The 20,941-nt window shown below is 39.7% G+C and overlaps 1 long non-coding RNA gene across 3 annotated transcripts; it reads left to right on the forward strand.

Moving 5' to 3' along the window:
• Nucleotides 1-8,092: 8,092 nt before the first annotated feature.
• On the forward strand, nucleotides 8,093-20,007 carry LOC135457874 (uncharacterized). Of its 3 annotated transcripts, XR_010442791.1 has the most exons (5): nucleotides 8,093-8,145; nucleotides 13,784-13,991; nucleotides 14,578-14,660; nucleotides 14,953-15,087; nucleotides 18,524-20,007. It is a non-coding gene; the product is annotated as an uncharacterized LOC135457874 (long non-coding RNA). The 3 variants fall into 3 exon arrangements; XR_010442789.1 differs by lacking the exon at nucleotides 18,524-20,007 and having other exon boundaries at nucleotides 14,953-17,099; XR_010442794.1 differs by lacking the exon at nucleotides 18,524-20,007 and having other exon boundaries at nucleotides 8,102-8,145; nucleotides 13,894-13,991; nucleotides 14,953-17,099.
• The last annotated feature ends 934 nt before the right edge of the window (nucleotides 20,008-20,941 follow it).

Below are 20,941 nucleotides of genomic sequence, written 5' to 3' on the forward strand. Positions count from 1 at the left end.
GATTCCTCATTTTATTTAACTGGACCTGATATGGGCATAATAGTATCCTACAAATATTTCACCTTTTTCAGAAAAATCAAATTATTTTGCAAATGTTCTTATATTAAGCTATCCAGAACAATGAATATAGTTAACAGTGCTGATGGAGCAGTTGCCTGACTTAAAAAATGGCATGGTCATGTCAACCTAAAGCATAGGGTTGGATTTCCTCCTGTTCACAGATAAAACAAGCTCATTCAGAACGTCCTCAAGAAGGTGGTGCCAGGTGCTCCCAGAGCTCCTGCACACAGCAGCAGCAGCTTTGCTGATCAGTGATCACAGAGCATGATCAGCGATGAGTGATCTCCTGCCTCTGCAATGGGCACTGCCTACTGCTCCTCACCTTTCACGGGGGAATGAACTTTGCAGAAAACGCGGTTCCTCATATGGGAAACATGCCTCTGTGACTGACAGCACATTCTGCTTGGGTTTGTTGATTAGCTCTTTGTGCTTTATTAGTCTAATTAAGGCCAGGTTTACGGTGAGGAGTAAATGTTCCCCTCCACTTCTGATAATGGCATTCCCTATCCTCCTGCTATTCTTGTAGTGGATTCTGCAGTGCCCTGCCATGGCTACTCTGTATCTCTCCCACAGAATCACTGTGCTGTTATTATGAAACATTTCGAATATTTATACCAATAGGATTTACATGCCAAAGCAAGAAGGATTTGCATTTTCTGATATGGGATTTTGACCAGTCATCACACCAGTCAATGCATTGGCACCTTGTCCTGTCTGGCAAACTTGCAGTCATTTTGCTTGGATGAGGACCTAGTCATAGTTAGCTGTGTCTGTGCTGCTGCTGCCAAATGAGATTATTACCATACATTCTACGTGTGGCTGGTTTGAAGACCACCTGGAAGCTTCATCTAGAGCAGGATGTAGTTATCCATGAGATTAATAGTGTTGGCTCTGAGGCACACAGTACCACAACTTTCCAGCACTGGACTTTCCACCTAGTTTCATGTGGCTGCAAAGTGGAAGCATGAGGCAGCTGCAGGCAGCCTGCCTCTGGGGCAGAGGTAGCATTTCAGAGCAACTGAGCTGTGCTGGCTTGGAATCTGAGACTGGAGACACAGGGCAGTCTCACTGCAATCCTTGGCAGAGCAGTCCTCACCTATCTGGCAGAGCCCACAGCAGTAGATCAAATGATCAACACAGTGGAATTCATATCAATTTTTCACAAACCTCTGCTTTAACAATTGATTTTTAGGTGTTGAGTACAGAGTAACAGCAATCCATGTATAAATCTTGACACAGACTTGTGGAGTGGTATACACTAATGCTCCTAGCAGCAACACTAATAAGTTCATTGTTATACATTAAAAAATCACATATTTAGAGATCAGAACATAATCTAAGAATGATGAAAAAATACTAAACAGTAAACAAGGAAATACAGCTTTCTCTGTTTTTTCTTTTCTCTATTTTGTTCTATCAGAGATCAAGCAGTTGGGCTTCCCTGGTCCTGCTCTTTATGTGTCCCCAACATAGCTTGTACATTATTTTCCTGACAAGTCTCATCCCTCATATCACTGATGGATTTATATTCTGCTGAGTTCAACTGAGTAGTTAGATAGTCAAAATCTGATCTCATTACATGTGTGTCAGCAGAACTAACTCCAGGGAAGTAAATGGAACCAAGTTGATTTACAGACTTGGAGCCAAATATTTAATTTACCATCCAACATCTGTCATAACCTCGAATTGAAATTCTCCATGGACATGACTTACATTCCTAAAACTTACAGATGGTATTTTAATATTTCTATAAAAAGAAAACTCTTGTGTGCCAGAGAAGTGTACTCAGTTCTTCTCATCTGAAACATCTGATGTGCACCCTAATTCCTCAAGGACCATTTATAAGGGCAGCCAGTTGGAGCTAAGACAAAAGGAATAGGAAGAGAAAAGAAGGCAGCTATGCCAACTGAAATGTCAAGGTGCTAGCTAGCCTAAAGCTCAGTTCCAAACTAATTGGAAAGGAGAAGTCATATATATATACACATATATATTTACCACATATCCACTGATTCCTGTGAGTTATAACTTTCAGTGACCTCATCAAAACTACACTTGTCCTGAAAAACTTGGAATTACCAACACTTGCTTGGAATAGCTTTGAAAGAATTTTCCCTTTGGTTTTTGATGATGCAGTCTAAAATATATGCTGCTTCAGAGTTAAACACGGGAAGAGTTCTCATGTTTGGACATACTTTCTCCACTTAGGCTTTCTCTCTCTGCATTTTACACGGCAAAGAGCATTGATTAATGTGAATGTTTTAGCTGCAGTTGTTGTTTGTGTATAAACTTTTGTTAAAACAAGTACTGCAGAATAAATGACCTTTACACAGACACCTATTAAGGCACTAAAAGGCTTGGCTACATTCATCTGAGACGCGTATACATAACGTTCAGAACAATAAAGGGATCAGCAGCTGCAAGGGGTTTGAATTGAATTCTTTAACAATAGAAAAGTTTTTCAGCCCCAGATACCAGCAAAGAGAATTTTTTGCAGATAATCCAGAAGAAAGAAAATAATAAAAAAAAATGCTAGCCAACTTTGCAGCAGTTAGCATAAGGGTGCCATCTGAAACATGTCAGCTTAAGAGTGTCCCATAGTACCATTCTTTTACACAACCATAGTATTCAGAACTGTTTCCCCAAATAATCCCAGATGGCAAGCCACAAAATTTCAATTCATTTTAAAAGCTTTCTTTGCTGTTATTATGTGATTGAAAGTGCAAAAGCAAGTTGCCATTCTCATGGCACTATTTGCATTGGCTATTATCCCCTAAAATCCCCTTTAAACAGCTACATTGTCAGCCCATAGGCCTCATTTAGAACTACAAAAAAGACCAGATTAATTCGATCAAAGGGAGAGCCAAGTACAAAATGCACTTTTCAAACTGTATCAGAGTAGGTTCCCTTTACAGATTGCTGCATGGCTAGAGCAATGCAAAAAACCCTTGCCTGAAATAAAGCACTAACAGAAATAGCTGAGCATGTTTCACATGAAGCTTTTGGGGCTCTTCCAGGGTAAATCTCTCACTACAAATGATTACGATAAAATATATTTTAACATAAGTAAATTAAGGAGCCAAGCATCCATTTTTGTCCATTTGGCTTTGTGCCACCATTTTCAGGAGGCACTGATGTAGTGCTTGGATAATTTAGTCAGCCACAGACATTCCTGAAGTCTCTGTCAATTGGAATTTTTAATTAATTAATTAAACATTAAGCAACAAAACTTTCAAAATATACAGATAAGTTCCCTCATGACTATTTTTTCTCTAGGGTAAAAAATAATAATTGATGAAGCAAAGAAAATAGAAAAAGCTTTTGGTATCATTTCTGCAAAACTTTCTTTTTCCTAATCTAAAGTGAACCATTTTGAGTCAAGCATAATTCAGGTCCATAGCTCTACAGCCAAAAAGGCTTTAGTGGCTTTTTAATCTCACCTGGGATTTGATGACAGGCAATAATGTTGGTATTTTTGTTTTTCACAGAAGATCCTTCGGTGTCTCTGCACTGCCTCAGTCTCTACTGGAGTTTGCTGAGTGCCATCAGTTCTCTCACCCTCGGTCTGAAGCAGTTTCTTCAGCAGCTGCTTTTGTGTGCTGAGAAGAACATTTTTCTGAGTAAAGAAGTGCAGCACAAAGGTAGAGCAACTGAACATGTGCAGCAATATGTGCCATTGCCTCTTAAAGGACACATCAGGCTGAGAGAGACCCTGAAAAGCTGAGCACCTGCAACTAATATTACTCATCTGCTGTAGGATGGAGCTGACTGGATGCTTTTGTTTGCCACTTCCAATGGGGTTTAGATTTTTGAGCAGTACCCTTTAAATACAGCTGTTGTATTTGTTTTCTTCTCATATTTTATGGAATGTTTGTGTATAGTGTCAGCAATAAATACTGTGTCGCAAGAAAGTGTTCCTGTGGAGACAGCAATAGCTCTCACTGAGACAAAAGGCCTTGACAATCTCTGTAATAAATGTAGATTTGTAAATACTATTAATTTTCTAGCATACAAACCTTGTTTTTATTCATAATTATGAAAGCCATTATTTGTAATATCAGGAAAAAGAGAAAAAATTAGTGTAAAATTAGTTTTGTATTTCAAGGGTGCACTTTTTTTAAAATGATGCAGCTGGACTGCAAAATAATGCATATGAAATTAGAGACACAGAGCTTTTAGAAATCTGTCAGATATAAACATTTGCATGTCATTCCACTTATTCAATGCAAATAAATGCCAGAGGTCAAAATCAGTCAAAATTAGGGGTTTGGGACTTTCTTGAAAGTTTGGTTTTATGCAGAGTAGTGTACAGAAAGGTACTTTACTTAAAGTGGCTTTGTCCTCAAAAAATAATGTCAATTAATATTTTTCTGAGATATATCTTTACTGTAATAGATGGATTATTACACTAGGTTTGTAAAATCAGGTACTCATGGCTAGATCCAAACACACTTTTAGGTGTCCAATTTTCTATGAAAATATCTACTTTAAACATAAAGATCTTCAAGCACATGCTTTGGGGTTTTTGCCTAGTCCTGGAAAAGACTAATCATTCCTTAATTCCCAACAACAAAGTCCTGTTAACTGAATCAGGCTGTAAGTATTCCCAGAGGAGGCTGCTTTATCTGGAAGCAAAACACAGCCCCCAGTTAGATCACCTGTAGAGATAATTACCTTGGACAACCCTCATTGCAACACTGAGTGTTTCCATGCTGAAATCCAGCCTTGGCTAGCCTTTACTAGCAAACCAATGCATCTTCTGCAGAGGTGCATTTTTCTTGCACCTTAAAATTGTTTCTGTTGTGTGTGCTTAGAACACCCTGGTGTCAGCAGTTTCAAGTTTTGACCTAATTCACTCTCATTCATATGAGTTACAGATATTTCTAATCAGTTTAATCCAGTTGAAACTGCCTTATTTTCAAACTGAATTACAGAATACTGAAGAAAGGATAATGATAGGCCATGTTCTAACATCACATGTGTGCACATCTGGAATAACTTCATCAAAATCTGGGGAATGAAAATGTCATCTGGAACAAATGGTTCTGACCAAAGAGTTTTCACAGTTGTTTCACACTCTTCCAAGACCCAAAGCCTCTAGGCATTAAACTCAGTCTGAGCTTGAGACACTCAATATCTGTTCTATAGATGCACTTTATTTTTTTCTTTCCTTTGCTATTGTCAATGTAAGAACATTAGATTTCAGGGTTCCTAAGGGCTTTTATTTCCTTAGACTGGGTTTGCATAAGTCACTCATTAGGGAAATCCCTGTCAGTTCAATATTTGTAATAGCATTATATAGTTTTCCTTCAGTATCAACAATCAGAAATTAATCCTTCTTCTAGCAGAAATTAAGTCATAAGAAGGCTTTTTTTCAGATAAACTTGCAGCAGAAAAATAAGGGATGGCAGTATCTTTCAGCTTCACAAACATTTTGATGTGCAAGAACTCAGTAGTTGCCAGTAACCTTACTAACAGACACCATATTTTTATCACTGAACACTCCCATCCACTTCCAAATCTTGTTTATTTCGTCATTTGTATGTTTACCAGATTACTCAGAAGATTTCAGAAAGAAGCTTCTGACTCAGAGCTATAGAAAGGAATATCCAAAGAAGACAAAAGAATCACAGAATGCTTGGGCTTGGGAGGGACCTGTGGAGAACACATAGTCCAAGCCCCTGCTGAAGCAGGCCCACCTAGAGCAGTTTGTACAGGATCCAGGTGGGTTTTGAATAACTCCAGAGAAAGAGATTTTACCATCTCTCTGGGCAGCCTCTTCCAGCATACTGTTGCTCTCAAAGTAAGTAATATTTTCCTTGTATTCGAGTGGGATTTCCTGTGTTTCAGTTTGTGCCTCTTACCCCTCACACTGCCACTGAGCACTACTAAAAAGAGCTCCATCCTCTTGGCACCTGCCCTGAAGATATTTGCATACATTGACAAGGTTCCCTCTCACTTTGTCTGTTCTCCAGGCTAAACAGACCCAGCTCCCTCAGTCTTTCCTCATACGAGAGCTGCTCCAGTCCCCTGATGTCCTGATTTAGGAATGGTATTCCCCAGTTTAGTACTCCCATTAAAAAGAAAACTATAGGCTGTTCCCCTCCCGCCTCCAATGGGAAACACAAAAAACAGAGATCACAGACTGAGATAAGAACAGTTTGCTGGAAACAGCAACGAGATAAGACAAACAGTAAGACCACCAGTATTAACTCAAAAAGTGTACAGGTAGAGGGTGATTTACATGCAAAATGCTCACCAAGCCTGACCCCACACATCATGACCCCAAGACAATCAACCATGGCTGATGGGTTCTCCACCCCACCACACTTTGCTCCACTGGAAAGAGATGCCCTTCTTCCTGGAAGTGAGAGTGGGAGTCCCTTTTCCCCACCTCTGGCAATTATGTAAGGTGGTAATGCATAACACCATGTCTTGGTCACATCCCCTTGCACTGACCTGGGAGGGAGCCAGCCCTCTGATGGACTCTCTGGTACCTCCTTGTCTCTCTTGACTGCTGTGTTAAAATGGCCCAAGACAAATGTGTTCAGTCAGCCTGGGAGCTGGAAGATGCCATACGGGGTCTCCTGGAGATATATCCTACACAAGGCAAGCTGATAAGGTAAAGGGAGGATGAGCAGAGAATGGACAGTGCTTTGGCTGAATCAAAAAATCACAGCACCAGTTAAGTAGAAAAAGGAATATGAGGAAATATATCAGAACTAAATAAGGTGAGAGATTACAGCTGCATTCTTGCATTGTAACAGAGTGGAGAAAAGGATTGTGAATGCAAAGTCTTGCATTTTATTTTTTTTCTCCAGCCTTTACCTAAGGCTCCAGAAATAAGCACCATAATTTAAGATTATATGTGCTTCTACATAAATGAATTCATTCTTCCACGCCCCTCCCACCTTCAGCTAGCAACAGCCTAACTTAAATAGTATTTGGTTTCCAGATCTTAGTCATCCATAAACCTCCAGCCTATAAAAGCCTCACAAAGGAAGCCATTTATTTAGGCAGAATGATGCAGATAGCAGCAAATAGTATCTGTAACACTGTGAAGACACTGGTATGTGCCTGCTGAGGAGATTTGGAGAGCCCATTGGGTTTCCCTATGTAAGTTTAAAGAAGTCTCAGCCACATCTGTTGAAAAGTATATGCAAAATTCTTTCCTGACACGTGAGTCAGCGATGAGCTATTCCAGTCAGAGTCTGTGTTCATAGTGCTGACTCAATCTGCATAGGGACACATCAAATACAGACTCACAAGGTCTGGTGTTTCTACACTGGGCACATATGACTTACCCCTCACACACATTCAGTACTATTTTCTATATGCCAGGGTAATTTGGGAAAAAACACACAGCTGTTGCAGGCATATAATAAAAATCCTTTCTCCAAGCTTCCTGAAATGGAACAATTTCCAGAGTGAAATTGGATTTCCTTGTATAAGATTGGATAACAGATCTTTCCCCAGCTGCAGTTCTGGCTGACAGATCTCAGGCACATGGAAATGATACTCCAGGATTTGTCACTGCTCCAGTATAGGTTCAGGTGCTCCCATTATTTCTCACTTTTCTTATAGAGGCAGCAGCCCTGTGTGAACATCCCCTGAATGGTGCAGGGCAGACACACGCAGCAAGTACCAAAATATTCACACATGATTTTCAGAAGCACTTGACCTGCCTCTGCTTTCTCTTGAAATCTGTGATAAAACTTCCTTGTGAGAACATTAGTTGTTTCTTTTGTTGGGGTTTTGGGGTTGGTTGTTTTGGTTTGGGGTTTTTTTGGTAATTAAATGAAAAAAGACCTAAATGTAGGGAGATAAAGTATGGGTAAATGAAGGTGGTATAGGGGTGTGAAGGTGGTATAGGGTATATGAAGGTGGTATAATCTTACCCCCTAAAGAGTTGCAGCTGAGCCAATTGCTAAAGATTAGGAGCAGGCCTGATGTTAACAAGCCACACCTGTAGCCAATAAGAAGAGTGTTATAAAAGAGTGGATTGGTGGGATCAGGAGTTAATTGGCTACTGTGAGGATAAGGAAGCGTCAGTACCTAGAGAAGCTGCCTACAAGAAGCATCAAGGAGGTATGAAGCTCTAGCAATATGGAATGTACTGACAATAGAACTCTTGCAATATATATGACAACACCTACACACTTTTTGAAATCTTTTTTTTTGTTTTTCAAAAACCAACCTAAAGCATAAACTTAGGCTTTGGAAAGGGAGGTGCAGCCCTCCTCCCCAATAAAGCAATGTATTGCTGTGAGAGGGTTGTCATTTAAGAAATTAAAATATTCTAACTAGGTATCTGCAGGGAAGGAAAACTTATCTTCCCTTGTCACTACTGCTGTTTACTTCTCATTATTTCAACTGCCTGGTAAAGCATTGATGGGGTAGCAACAGCCTGCAGTTTGCACTGAGGCTGATTCCACCAGGGCATGTGGGCAGCCCTTGTGACCTGGTCCTGGCCTCCTTTCTACAAATTCCTTTTTACACAAAAGGGCAGCCATCTTCCTGCACCTCTGGGAGAGTTGAAATCATGAGAGTTCTGCCCTTTCCTCTCTTTACGTCTTTCTTGCTCTGTCCAAGAGACTGATGTAAGCCAAGTCAGCTGCTGCCGCCTCTGTTTGGCACCACAGAGCTGCAGGGGTCTTAGGGGCTGCAGCTTCACTGTCCCTGCTCAGGGGCTGTGAGGAGCTGTGTCCACCCCAGTAAAGAACAGAAGCAAAGTGAGGAAACTGAGGAAATGGTTGACACAAGGTGGTTTAAAAGTTAGCTGAGACTGGGGACATGGGAAACTGCAGTTGACACCCCTAAGAAGCCCACCACCCAAAACCAGGCCGCCACCTCATTGAGGAAATGGTTGGTTGCAAAGGTATCACAATGTCATCTGGTAGATTAGCTCACCACAGCTGCCAGCACATTTAAAGCATTAAATTTAACTAATAATTAAAACATTTCAGGTAGTGTGCACAGCTGTTTCTTGACCAAATTTAAGCCCATCAGCACAGTCAGATGAATTGTAAATCACAGAATTCTGTGTTATATGATGTGTGTCACATGATTCTGTGTTATATGCTCCTCCTGAGCCCTGGTGTGTGTCCAGCAAGGTCAGCCTCCAGTCAACAGCTGGAGGAAACAGCCACCAGCAGGTTGTACATCTGGGGAAGTGAAACCTCAGCACTGATAGCAACTCCAATTTCCTGGCAGTGTCTTTTGAGGGATTTCTGTTTCTGCAGATGAGAGCTGCAGCTCTAACCTGGGGCTAAGCAGCCATTTTTCTGAGAGTGCTTTTCATCCACAGATGGAGGCAAGGGAAAAACCCAATATAAAATCCAGAAAGCAAAGGAGAGCTAGAGAAATCTGCTTGGAGCGTAAGTCGAGGCTCAACCAGGGCAATGGCATGAGAAAACACAACAATGGAACTTTCACTTATTACATCATCTTGATAGCTGTGGTTTATGCATTTCATTATTATGATATTAAACCACACTTATTGTAATAATTAAGTAGTATTCATACACTTCTAGGTTACCTTCAGAAGAATTTCAGTCCATTTTATAGCAATAGAACTGAAAGCCTTTTTAACATAAGGACCGAAGAAGTCCTGCCCCTGTACTTATATACTTAAATTTCGGTGTATTTGCTTAGCTAGTAATGAAAAGAAACTCTATGCCAATAAATTGAGGATGCTTTACATTTCTTTGCATTTTTTCAGTATTTTTTAACAAAAAACCTTTCCAAGTGTAAGAAAAGGATCTTTCCAATGAGTAAAGGCTCTACACACAGCTATGTCAAATTAAAGAAAAAGTTTGCCCCAGCAATCTGCAAAATCACTGGTGTCATTGATGCTGCAAATATTTCTGTACAAGCTTTGTGGTACATGGAATCCTTTCCTTATAAGCTGTAAAACTCAGCATTTAGTAACTGATTAGAGGGATTTTATTATCCATTAGTTATTTTCTGTCTTTATGGCAAAGCTCTGCTCAGGAGGGGGTTTAAAGGAAAGATAGGAAGAGAGTCAGGTGGGATCAAGTCAAGCCTGAAAAAAAGTTTAGTGATGTGAACTGAAAGAAAGCAAACTGGGGAAAATGAGCATTTTATGCTCATTAGATTTAAATTAAGGAAATATTTTTTATTAAAATCAGGTAATAGAGTTATAGACAGCTGAGTTTATGACTGTAAAAAATCTTTACAACTGAAAAGAAACTTCCTCTCTGGGCAACATAGTGGATAACAGCATTCTATTAGTAGAGGGTTACTAGGACCCAATGGTCTGTCCTAAAAGCTGGAGGATAGATTATAAAAGAAAGGGGAAGTGGGTTTAGAAAAGGTGTGTTCCCTTTCTGCCTCCCTTGTGTGCTCTGTGGTTTTTAGTTTGATTGTTCAATCCCTGACTGCCCTCTGGACAATAAAGCATTCTCTGAGGGAAAGTCTCTGAAAGAATTTGGACTGCAAGTTTACTTTCCCTGCAGTATTTCACACAGACTTAGGGATTCTTGATGTGTTGAAATATCTCCTAGTGGCTGCTGCTAGAATTAGCTACTGGACTCCAGCAAATTAAAGTGTCTACCATGGAAGTCTATTTGTGCTTAAAGCAGCAAAGGCAATCATGTTTATATGGGGTGCTGCTGCTGGGAATTTATTTCTATTGTGGTGGCTTCTTTTGACAATGTGTGAAAATTTAACTGGCTGCAGTTTAAGACTGAAAGTGTAAACCATAGCATTCACAAGAGTTGTGTTTTACAATACAGACCTACTACACAACACACGCCACTGGAGGAATTGCAGATTAAAACTGATGGGGCGAATAAACTCTGTGTTTGGCCAGGACAGAGAGAGGTTAAAAGTCTGACCTGCAAACAAATCTGGTGCTAGCTGTACCTCACAATTGCAGCTTTTGGTATGGAAAAATTTAAATGTGCCCGCAAACAAAGGATCCAGTTTAGTAAATCACAGACTTTCTGGCTAAACAGCCCACAAAATTACTTGTGTTTGCCTTATTCATAACATATTAGGGAACCTAATTTATTCCAAAAGCAACCACAAAGTTAGAAAGAGGTCTTTAGAGGAACTTTTGTCATCTAAGGCCATCTAGAAATGACCAAGCAGCTACACAGACTTCAAATAATGTACTGCTATATCATAAATTCACAGAAATTCTTTCTAGATTTTCCATTATCTTGTCAATCTCACATTATCTTGACTTTTATGTGGATTAAGCTTTAGTCTGGCAACTACAGTCCAGATCTTACCATCGATTAGTTATTAAATGCAGAAGGAGGTATTTAGATCTGCTCAGGTCTAGAGCTCTGGTTAGAAGGAGCATAGTAGCAACTGAGCAGTTGGTTGTAGGGGGATAGAATATAAGTAAATAAAGGTAGTATAGAATCTTACCCCCAAAGAGTTGCAGCTGGGTTAATTATTAAAGATTAGGAGCAGGCCTGAGTTTAACAGGCCACACCTGTAGCCAATAAGAAGAGTGTTATAAAAGAGTGGATTGGTTGGTTGAGGAGCCCTGGAGTCAGTTGGCTGCTGTGAGGGCAAGGAAGAGTCAGTGTCTGGAGGAGATACCTCCTTGATGCTTCTTGTAGGCACGAAACTGTAGCAATATGGAACCCTTGCAATGTACTGATAGTAGAACTCTTGCAAGATAATGACAACAGCTGGTGAAGTGAGCCAGATGCCTTTTTGCTCATAATCATTTACATATTAATGATGACTTGTGGGGAAATGGAGATCAGGTCAGTGGAGGACAGGGTATCCAAAAATGTTCAGACACCTGTGTCTGACCTTTGTGCATGCACAGACTGGGACTGCAATGCAAGAACATCTAATAGACATTATCCAGAACATCAGAGCTGGCTGGCTGGGTACCTTTGTGTGTTCTTTTTTAAACCTTGTCTCACCTTTTTTACCACCCAATGTGAAACAAGTGTAAGAGGGTGGTGATGACTTAGAAAAATTATGGATCTTGTCATGTGGCAGAGTATGCACAGAGCTGAAGCAATTTCCAGTGAAATTTTACAGTACCTGCTCCCAGGAGCTGCACATTTTGAGCATCAGTTACCAGTGCACTACGATACCTGGGACACCCTAATTTAAAGCCACATCCAGCTACCTGGGGTTGCACTCATAGCAGTGGATTTGTTTAAATGACTTCAAACTAAGCCTAAGCTGTTCCTTGTTCCAGCGGGGTCTGTAGCATATGGGTTGCTCAGTGTATTTATTAGGCGGCAGTGCCAGCTGTGGGGTGCAGGAGTCCTGGCACGGGTGCAGCCACACCGATGATGCAGAGCAGGAGCTGGGGCAGCTTCCCGAGGCTCTGCTGCCTGCAGTGCAACAGCACCATCAAGTGTCTCTCTCTAGAGCACAGCAGGATGGCTGCCCTGCACCCCTGTCAAAACGGGAATAGAGCTTTCCAGAAATGTCTCTCAAATGTCAGATGAGACTTTACCTTCAGAAAGCATTGGTGCTCAACAGCTCCTCTCCCATGACAGTGTCCACAAACATTGTTCTTTGATCAAAAACACCACCAATCATATTTCTCATATTTGTGAAGAAAGGTAACAACTTGTAATTAAACTAGTTTCATATAAAACTTAATATTTGGGTTGCACATAGCCTAATTAGACATGTGATATTTAAAATTACGGTTCATTCTCACTTCCTCAGTTGTCTATATCCATTTTCCACTCTAAAAATGAAAGTTAAGAGAGTATAAATAAAGAGCAGATAATGGAGTCTTAAATCATGACAACCTGCATTCTCACTATTTCCATGATTTCCTGCAGACAATTATGGCTTGAATATTTGTCTACATTTTTTCCTATGGAAGTCTACCCATTGGTGCCCTGTAGAGAATTATTCCCTTGCTCCTTCTGTTTGAAGAGGATTTGGATGCTGCTTAGTGTTTGGGTTTTCTTAGCTCCATTTTCCTTTTTGCTTGGTAATCTGTGATATTGCTTTTTTAATCTTGAAAATTAATAATACTGAGCCAAGTAATTCAGAACATTTCAGACAGCATTTGTTTGTGTGACTCCCTTTTCGCAAACTTCCTAGCCTCTGTCTTTCCCCAGGGAAAAAATACTACAAAAGAATCAATGTAGCATCTTTATTGTGTCACTTAAGAGTCAATATATGTTAGTAGAAGTCTAGGACTTGACTTTATCCTATGTAGCCTGGCAGTTTCCTTGAAGGTTAGTTGGATTCTGTTTCTCACCAGCTCTCAGCAGAGGGGAAATTGCCACCATTTTCACTGTAGTTTACACACTCCTCCCGATGTTTCACTAATTTGACCTCAATGTTCTTGTTTGAATCTGCAGCACATGGTGAAAACAGATTTATAGATCACTTCAATGTGCATCTCTAAGCTTCTTCTTGTATTTTTGTGATTGTACCTCCTCCCTTCATTTTAAGGTTCCTTGTTGCTAAGGGTTTACCCTTGCTTATTGCCAGTTATCCATCAAAGCTGCTCTGTCACTTGCCTCCTCAGCTAGATGGGGAGAGAAAAAATAGCAAAAGGTTTATGGGTCGAGGTTAGAACTGGAAGAGCTCACTCATCAATTACTGTCATGAGCAAAACAGACTTGGAGAAAATTAATTTCTTACCAATCAAATCAGAGGAGGATAATAAAAAATAAAACCAAAACACTTTCTCGCCACCCTTCCATTCTTCCCAGGTTTAATTTAATTCCTGAGGTGTCTGTCTCCTCCCCTGCAGCAGTCCAGGGGGACAAGGGAATGTGAACTGTGGCCAGCTCATCACACGGTGTCCCTGCTGCTCCTTCTTGCTCTGGGAGATGGATGCTTCACCTTCTTTTCCTCCTCCAGAGGAAAAGAGGGAGACAGACTCCATGATCTTCTCCGGTGTGTCCTTCCACGGGCTGCTGTTCTTCCTGAACTGCTCCAGTGTGGATCTTTTCCAGAAGGTGCAATTCTTCAGGAATAGACTGCTCCAGTGTGAGCCCCCCCCATGGGATCACAATTCCTACTGGCAAACCTGCTCCATTGTGGGCTTCTCTCTCCATTGCTCAAGAGACCTTGACAGGAGCCTGCTCCGCCACAGGCTGTTCTTGGGTGTCACAGCCTCCTTTGGGCACCCACCTGCTCTGGGCTGGGCTCCTCCAGGGCTGCAGGTGGATCTCTGCTCCCCCTGCTCCTCCCTGGGCTGCAGGGGCACAGCTGCCTCCCCATGGGCTGCACCAGGGGAATCCCAGCTCTGGGGCCTGGAGCACCTCCTGCCTCCCCATCTTCCTTCACTGACCTTGGTGTCTGCAGGGCTGTTTCTCACATATTTTCACTCCTCTCTCCAACTGTAGTTGAGCAGGTGGGGTTTTTAATCTCTCTTTGCTCTGTTATCCCCCTGAGGTGGTAAAGGCCTCCTCCTTGTCCATTGGCTCTGCTGGATATGTAGGAAGCTTCTCACATGTCTAGCCCCCCCTACCCCCCCCCCCCACCACCAAAACCTGCTATGTAAATGAAATGTGTTTATATACAGCTTATCATTTTATCCAGATTGAAATTGCTGAGTAGTAAATCAAATGGTCTGAAAATTACTGGGAGTTCAGTGCGTCCTCAACTAGACATCACAGAATTAGGTAAGAGAAAGGGTAAGACGGGATTCTTTTATCCAGATGCTGGAGATTTCATAGCATTCTTGGCCTTCTGTGCTTTATTATCCTAATTAGCCAGTTGTGTCAGTAGAATAAAAATTTTCTTAATTTTATAATCATCTTCTCTACTAAAAGCTGTTTTACACAGTGGAAGACTATTTTGAAAATCTTCATTTGATCCATTTGATTTTTCTTCCTTAGATTTAACTATAACACTTTCTTCACATTCTGATTCTAAGCATCTTTATCTTATTCTTCTTTGGACTCTCCAATACAGGCAGTTGAGAAAATTGGTTTACTTTCAAGCAAACTTTTAACAAAAAACAAAAAAGGCAAATGAAAAGAAGATAGGTGGTTTTGAAATTAAAGGATTAATGACAAGAGCATTTGAAGGTGTGCCACAGATGCTGAGGTACAGTGAAATATGCCTAAATGTGACCCATTGCTGTGAACCTGATACCGTATGTTTTCAGGACAATGCTTGTTATCTTCTTTGGGAAGCTTTTTCCATGGTCCCGAATGTACCTGTAAAGAATTTTTCCATTCTTCTTTTCTTTTGGATGATAAGGATATATAAGGATATAATGATCTATCTGTCTCTTCTGCCCACTCAGTCAAGTATTGCCTGATTATATGTGTAAAGTCTAATCATAATTTTGTGCCTGCCTTAAGCACAATCACAAATAAAATAGGCAGACAGGAATATAATTTGAGCTCTGTGTGTCACTTAAGCAAAGAAGGACTGATTAAGAAAATGTATCTGTTCATCTGTTCTTTATTACAAAGCCAGAATGACCACAAAAATCATAATGATTTTATAAAAGCTGTCATTATATTTGACTGGGAAAACAATGGGGAACTTGCCAGGTGAAATCTTTTAATATTTTCAGTCCTAAAATATGGCTTTTCCTTGTATACAAGCCTTTCCTTTAATATACCTAAGTTGTTTGGGTTTTGTTTTTTCCTGAAAGGGATTATCTGTTTATGAATACTGCTTCTTGAAGGGCAAAAAGCTTTATCAAATCACTATACCATAGAGAATATAGACCTTATTCCCATTTTATATCTGGAAATCTCTGAAGATCTTGATTCATATCAAGATCAGGTGATACACCATCAGCCAGGGCTTTGAGAAATGAGAACTGTAAGCCTTTATGCTCATACACATCTATCAATGAACAGCCATTATCATGCTACACTGAAAGAGTCCTTGTGAACACAGGATCAACCATTTCAATGGGCCTTTATGAGCTGCAAGATTCAAATGATAAGCAGTAATTAACTAAGCCACCATCTCAGCCAGCAGCCAGGCTGTCCTGAAGGTAGCACAAGGCATAGCAAGCGGCTGAAAACTTCCTGAGAATCAGGACATGTTAATCTCAAAATCATGGAGCAGTTTGGACAATGGAAGCTAGATATTGTGGGGTTAATCCTTAATTCTTGAAGAAAGGGACAGAAAATGACCAGAACACAGCGTTATGTAAAATGTGAGAATATGAAAATAAGGGGGAATGAATGTTCAGTACTTATCAACCAGTATTCTCTCATCATATTCCTGGAGTCCAGAGACTTAAAAAAATATCTTCATATTGAAAAAGAAAACAAATAGTGTTTAAATGTATTTCCTGGGTTTGGGTGAAAAAAAACCTATGGTAAATAATCATCTTAATGTCTAGTACCAGTTTCTGTTTGTTCAACATGATGTTTCGGTAGTGTTGAGCAATCATCAGAGATGACTTGGTTACCTTCACTCACTGACATTTTTGTATATGAAGTGCACAGTTGATTTAATTTGGCCATATTTGAAACCCCCATTCAAGCAGGCAAGATGATGTGTTAAAGGAAGAAAGCAAAGGCCTGGTTGCTTGAGTGCAGAAAAAATGTAGTTTTAATACTTGTACTCAAGATGGCAGCACGAAAACATTAAAAAATGCTTCAGTGGCAATTTTCCAGAGAGCCTCTGGCTCTTCCCTGTTCATTTTATTGCATTCTGTTCCATAAGACTGAACAGTTTGAAACACAGAACGGTGGGCAATGAAGAACACCCAGAGAGTAAATATTCAAGAAGGGGGAAAAACTCATTAAAATTTGTGTTATTAAAAATAATGTAATTGTGAAATAATGAACCTTCTGACAGGAGTTCATTAACAGTTAAAAATACCTCAGAAAAATATTAGCATAAACTAGATCCTGGTGAATTCCTACCAAATCTTTCAGGTGCAATGAATGTAATTGTGATGACTGGCTTCTCCCATCAGAATGACAATTATGATATCTTAAAAGAGCCTATTTGTTCTTATTCTGAGTGGTAATATTTTCCTGCATTTAAATGTATTCCCCATTACAGATGTATCCCCTCTATTCCTGTGCTTCTCTGTCTCATGAGTTATGTATGTACATTTTCCTATCAATGCACATGCATTATCTAATTGTTTTTTCCCAATAAATATTTAATGTGTTTAGCTACAAACCAAAAAAGTGTGAGCTTTGCCTATAGAGATGGAAATTGCTTAATTTATTACTCATAGATTATATAGAGTTTGGTGCCAAGAAGCTTTGGTACCATGAACTCTGATACATTGAAATGTTCTTGTCAGGTATCATTATGAAGGTATGTTATTGTGTTTTATCACACAGAAGATTGCACTAGGGTAAAACAGAAGGGGAAAAATTAGACAAAACCAGAAACTTTACAGTAAATCACTGACCAACATTGGGAAATATTAATAGAGTGAGCAGACACAATCCATCTGGAGCCAAAGAAATCCCTATAAAGAATTTTCCAAAAGAAATTAATGCAAAAGCATACTACTTCCATGAAGGTAGAAACTGGGGTATGTGAACTCTCTGTGACATTGTAGGAATATTAGCCCAACAATGCTTAAATAATCCAGGCCCCGTTTTTATTTTTAAATCTTCACATCAGCATATTTTCATTGACAGCAAACTAGAACAATGGGTGTGAGATGGAGAAAGATGTATGGTGTTACAGGTTATGCTAAAGCTGTATAATAAGAGAGTTTTCTGTTGTTTAGAGAACAGTGTGGTGATTTAGAGAGGGGTACAGGCTGTATGTCATCCCTTACTGGTGTGAGCCTGTACCTCTCCCTTTAGGAAACGGAGGAGTGGCTGCTAAACTGGTCTGAGGGAGAGCTCTTAGAAAGGAAGGAGCTAGAGCAGATTTTGTTGTATTGTTGAAGATAGTGTAATATTTATGGATTTTCATAGTAATTTCAACTTTAAAACTGCCCCAAGTTTGCCATTGTAGGATGGATCAAGTAAGTAAACTAGTCATCATTGGAAAATGCCTTGAATCTGGGTCAGCCTTTTTTTTTAACTTTTCCTAAAATGGAAAAATGATCTACAAATGCCCACAACATCTGACGTTATTTACCAGAGGAAATATAGTATTGTAATCTTCTCTCCCTATTAATGGAAGTCATGGAAAAAAGGAGGTATTTGTAAGACTTATTTCAGTTTCTTAGTCCCAGTCTGTAGTAGCATTTCCAAAGAGTCATATGTAGCCATCTGGTTACCATCTGGGTTTTATCAAACAGCATGGGACATTTCCAAGTAGTTCCGCAGAAAAAAACTGAGCATCAACAGTGCATGTGTAGAAGTACCTGAAAGAAATATGCACAGTCTGCCATGGAAACTCCATCATACAGAGCATGTGACCAGCTTTTTATCCAGTACTTTCTTTGAATAGCTGTCATTTGATGACAGTAACCCCTCTGACTTGTTGCAGACTGAGCCTTTGCTTTCTGAGCTACAATCAGTCTAGCTGAATTGCACCTTCTGGTATCAATGATGTAAGACTGGATTTTTACAGCTCTTTTCTATTACAGGGACTTACACCCCAGTTAAAGGCAGTTGTACATGCTGAGCATGGCTTCCTGGACATTCTGCTGAGGAAAGAAGGCACTTTGCAACTCTCCTGTGATTTTTGCTTTGCAACAGTACCTATTCCTTGAGCTTCTTTGGAGAGATGGAATTCCCAAAGGAATTTTATACCTCTGAAATCCATTTCCAGCCATATGCCCAGTTTCAGCATAGAATCATAGAATATCCTTAGTTGGAAGGGATTCTCATGGATTATCCCATCCTGCACAGGACAGCTCCAACAATTACACCGTGTGCCTGAGGGTGTTACAGGAACACAGCAAGCCCAGCATGAACATTTGAGTTTAGAGTCGAATGATTGTGTCCCTTTGCAGCTGCCATGATCAGAGAACAGGTCATCTCTTCATGTGCAAAGAAAGTAAAAATCTGCAGCGCCTTTTTGTAGCATGTCTTGGTTGCAAATGCTGGTCATTCTGCCCTTCAATTCTTCTTATTTCTTGGTGGATGCACAATTTAGAGGGCTCTGAAAACAGCAGTATAACATGAAGCTCTAATCCTCTTACTGGTTTTGCTGAGATTCTATGACATGCAAAAAACCCAAACCAAACAAAACAAACTTAAAACAAGCAAACAAACAAAACCTCACAACAAAACAAACCAAAAGGAGCAATTAATGAAATAAATCAGATGTCATGACTTTGATTTCTCCTGTCCTCTCTCCACATAATATTTCCAGGTCTATTAAGCTACTATTTGCAAGAGACTCTAATGGACTGATTCTTCCAGTTATGTACACTGGATTCATTTCATTTAAGTAATGAACCCCCAAATTGCACCCAGGTAATGATTTATTCCTAGGCCTGCTATGACTACTGGTAGTTTTCCTGACAAAACTATGTTACTATCCCTTCCTGAGATCAAGCTGAAAGTGCCTTTTGAAATGGTTGAATCCATTTATTTGGTTTTGTTACTCATCTTCCTTCGTGACATTTGTTGCAGTCATCTTACTCCTCTGAGGGATTTCATAATCCTGAACTTGTATTTGTCTTGAGCTGTACCAAGCAAAACTCTTGGGAGGAAGGAGGAAGGAATACTTTCCTGTAAGTAAAAAGTCAACAAGTTGACAAAGATGAAAAGACAAACTAGCAATATCGTTTAAGGTAATTTTGTGTCTAGCTAAAGACAGAAAGTTGAAAACATGCCAGAACATTTCAGGAGGGCTCTGCACAGAAGAGAGAATTTGTCTGTCCTCTTGTTTTTTCAGTTTGGGTTAAAACCAAAATTTCCCCTGCATTTTAAGAAAGCACATCCACACACAATATTTAAGGTAACGAAAGAAAATTCATGATCTTCCATATAAGAGGAAAATAGGGGACAGGCAGATGGGAGAGTCCTTAGAAAAGTTCTGCTCTGAAAAAAATAAATTCTGAAGTAAGTATTTGGAGATTGCTTTGTTTCCTCTTTTGCCAAAGGAGATGCAGGTTGTGGAGACACTACAAAAGAGGGGATTAGGGAGTTGGGGCATAAAAGGAATTAGAATAATAAAAATGACCCATGTAGTTGTTCTGTAGGAGGACACCCAGAGCTCTTTTTATATACATCTAGCTGAAAAATGATGCAGTAATAAAATCTCTGGAATTCAGCAATAGGTTATTTACATTGGTATTTAAAGTACTTTCGCCTTTACAGAAATGTATTTGCATGTTTGCTTACTTAAGGCAAACAGGCATTATAATCCAACCAAATCCAACTAAAAACTCACTGATCTACCAGCAAAAAACATTGTAAACTTTAAATTTACTAGCTTAAAAAAAAAAAAGAAAAAATATACAAAAAACGTTGTGCCAAAAAAACACACTTTAATGTTCTCATTGATTTAGGAAAGACTATTCACTGTCAGTTTTAGGAATGTTATGATTGAGTTAGTAGAATATTTTAGACTATTTTCCTTTTTATTCACTTGCCAGCTGTTGTCCCTCTCAGGTAATATGCTTAAAGCTCTCTTTTCTATTAGTTTTTGTTTTGGGGTTTTTTTTTTTTGGTTTTTTTTTTTTTTTTTTGGAATATGCCCAGCTTCTCAAATCACAGCTTTCTTTCATGAGTAAGAATTAGGCATTGCAGCTAATGGTGTTAAGAGATCTTCCAGCTTTTGACTGATCACAGCTGAAAAATAGCTAACTGCTGAGCTTCAGTGAGCTGGCAGCATTGACCCAGACAAAAGCTTATAGAGGCATGAAGATGGAAGCATGAAGGCTAAGCCAGAAGTTTCATTTCTTTAAAGCTGTGAGCTTGTAGGAAAAGACAGTAATGGTGGCGAAGCATTTAGCCAGAACATTTTCAAGTTTTGCTGAGACCATCAGGATTACTGGATGTTGTGGAGGTTTTAGCATCTACATTGTCCATTAGTGGAAGCTTCACAGAGT

This window comes from Zonotrichia leucophrys, chromosome 1A (genome assembly GCF_028769735.1).
Source record: "Zonotrichia leucophrys gambelii isolate GWCS_2022_RI chromosome 1A, RI_Zleu_2.0, whole genome shotgun sequence".
Lineage (NCBI taxonomy): Eukaryota > Metazoa > Chordata > Aves > Passeriformes > Passerellidae > Zonotrichia > Zonotrichia leucophrys.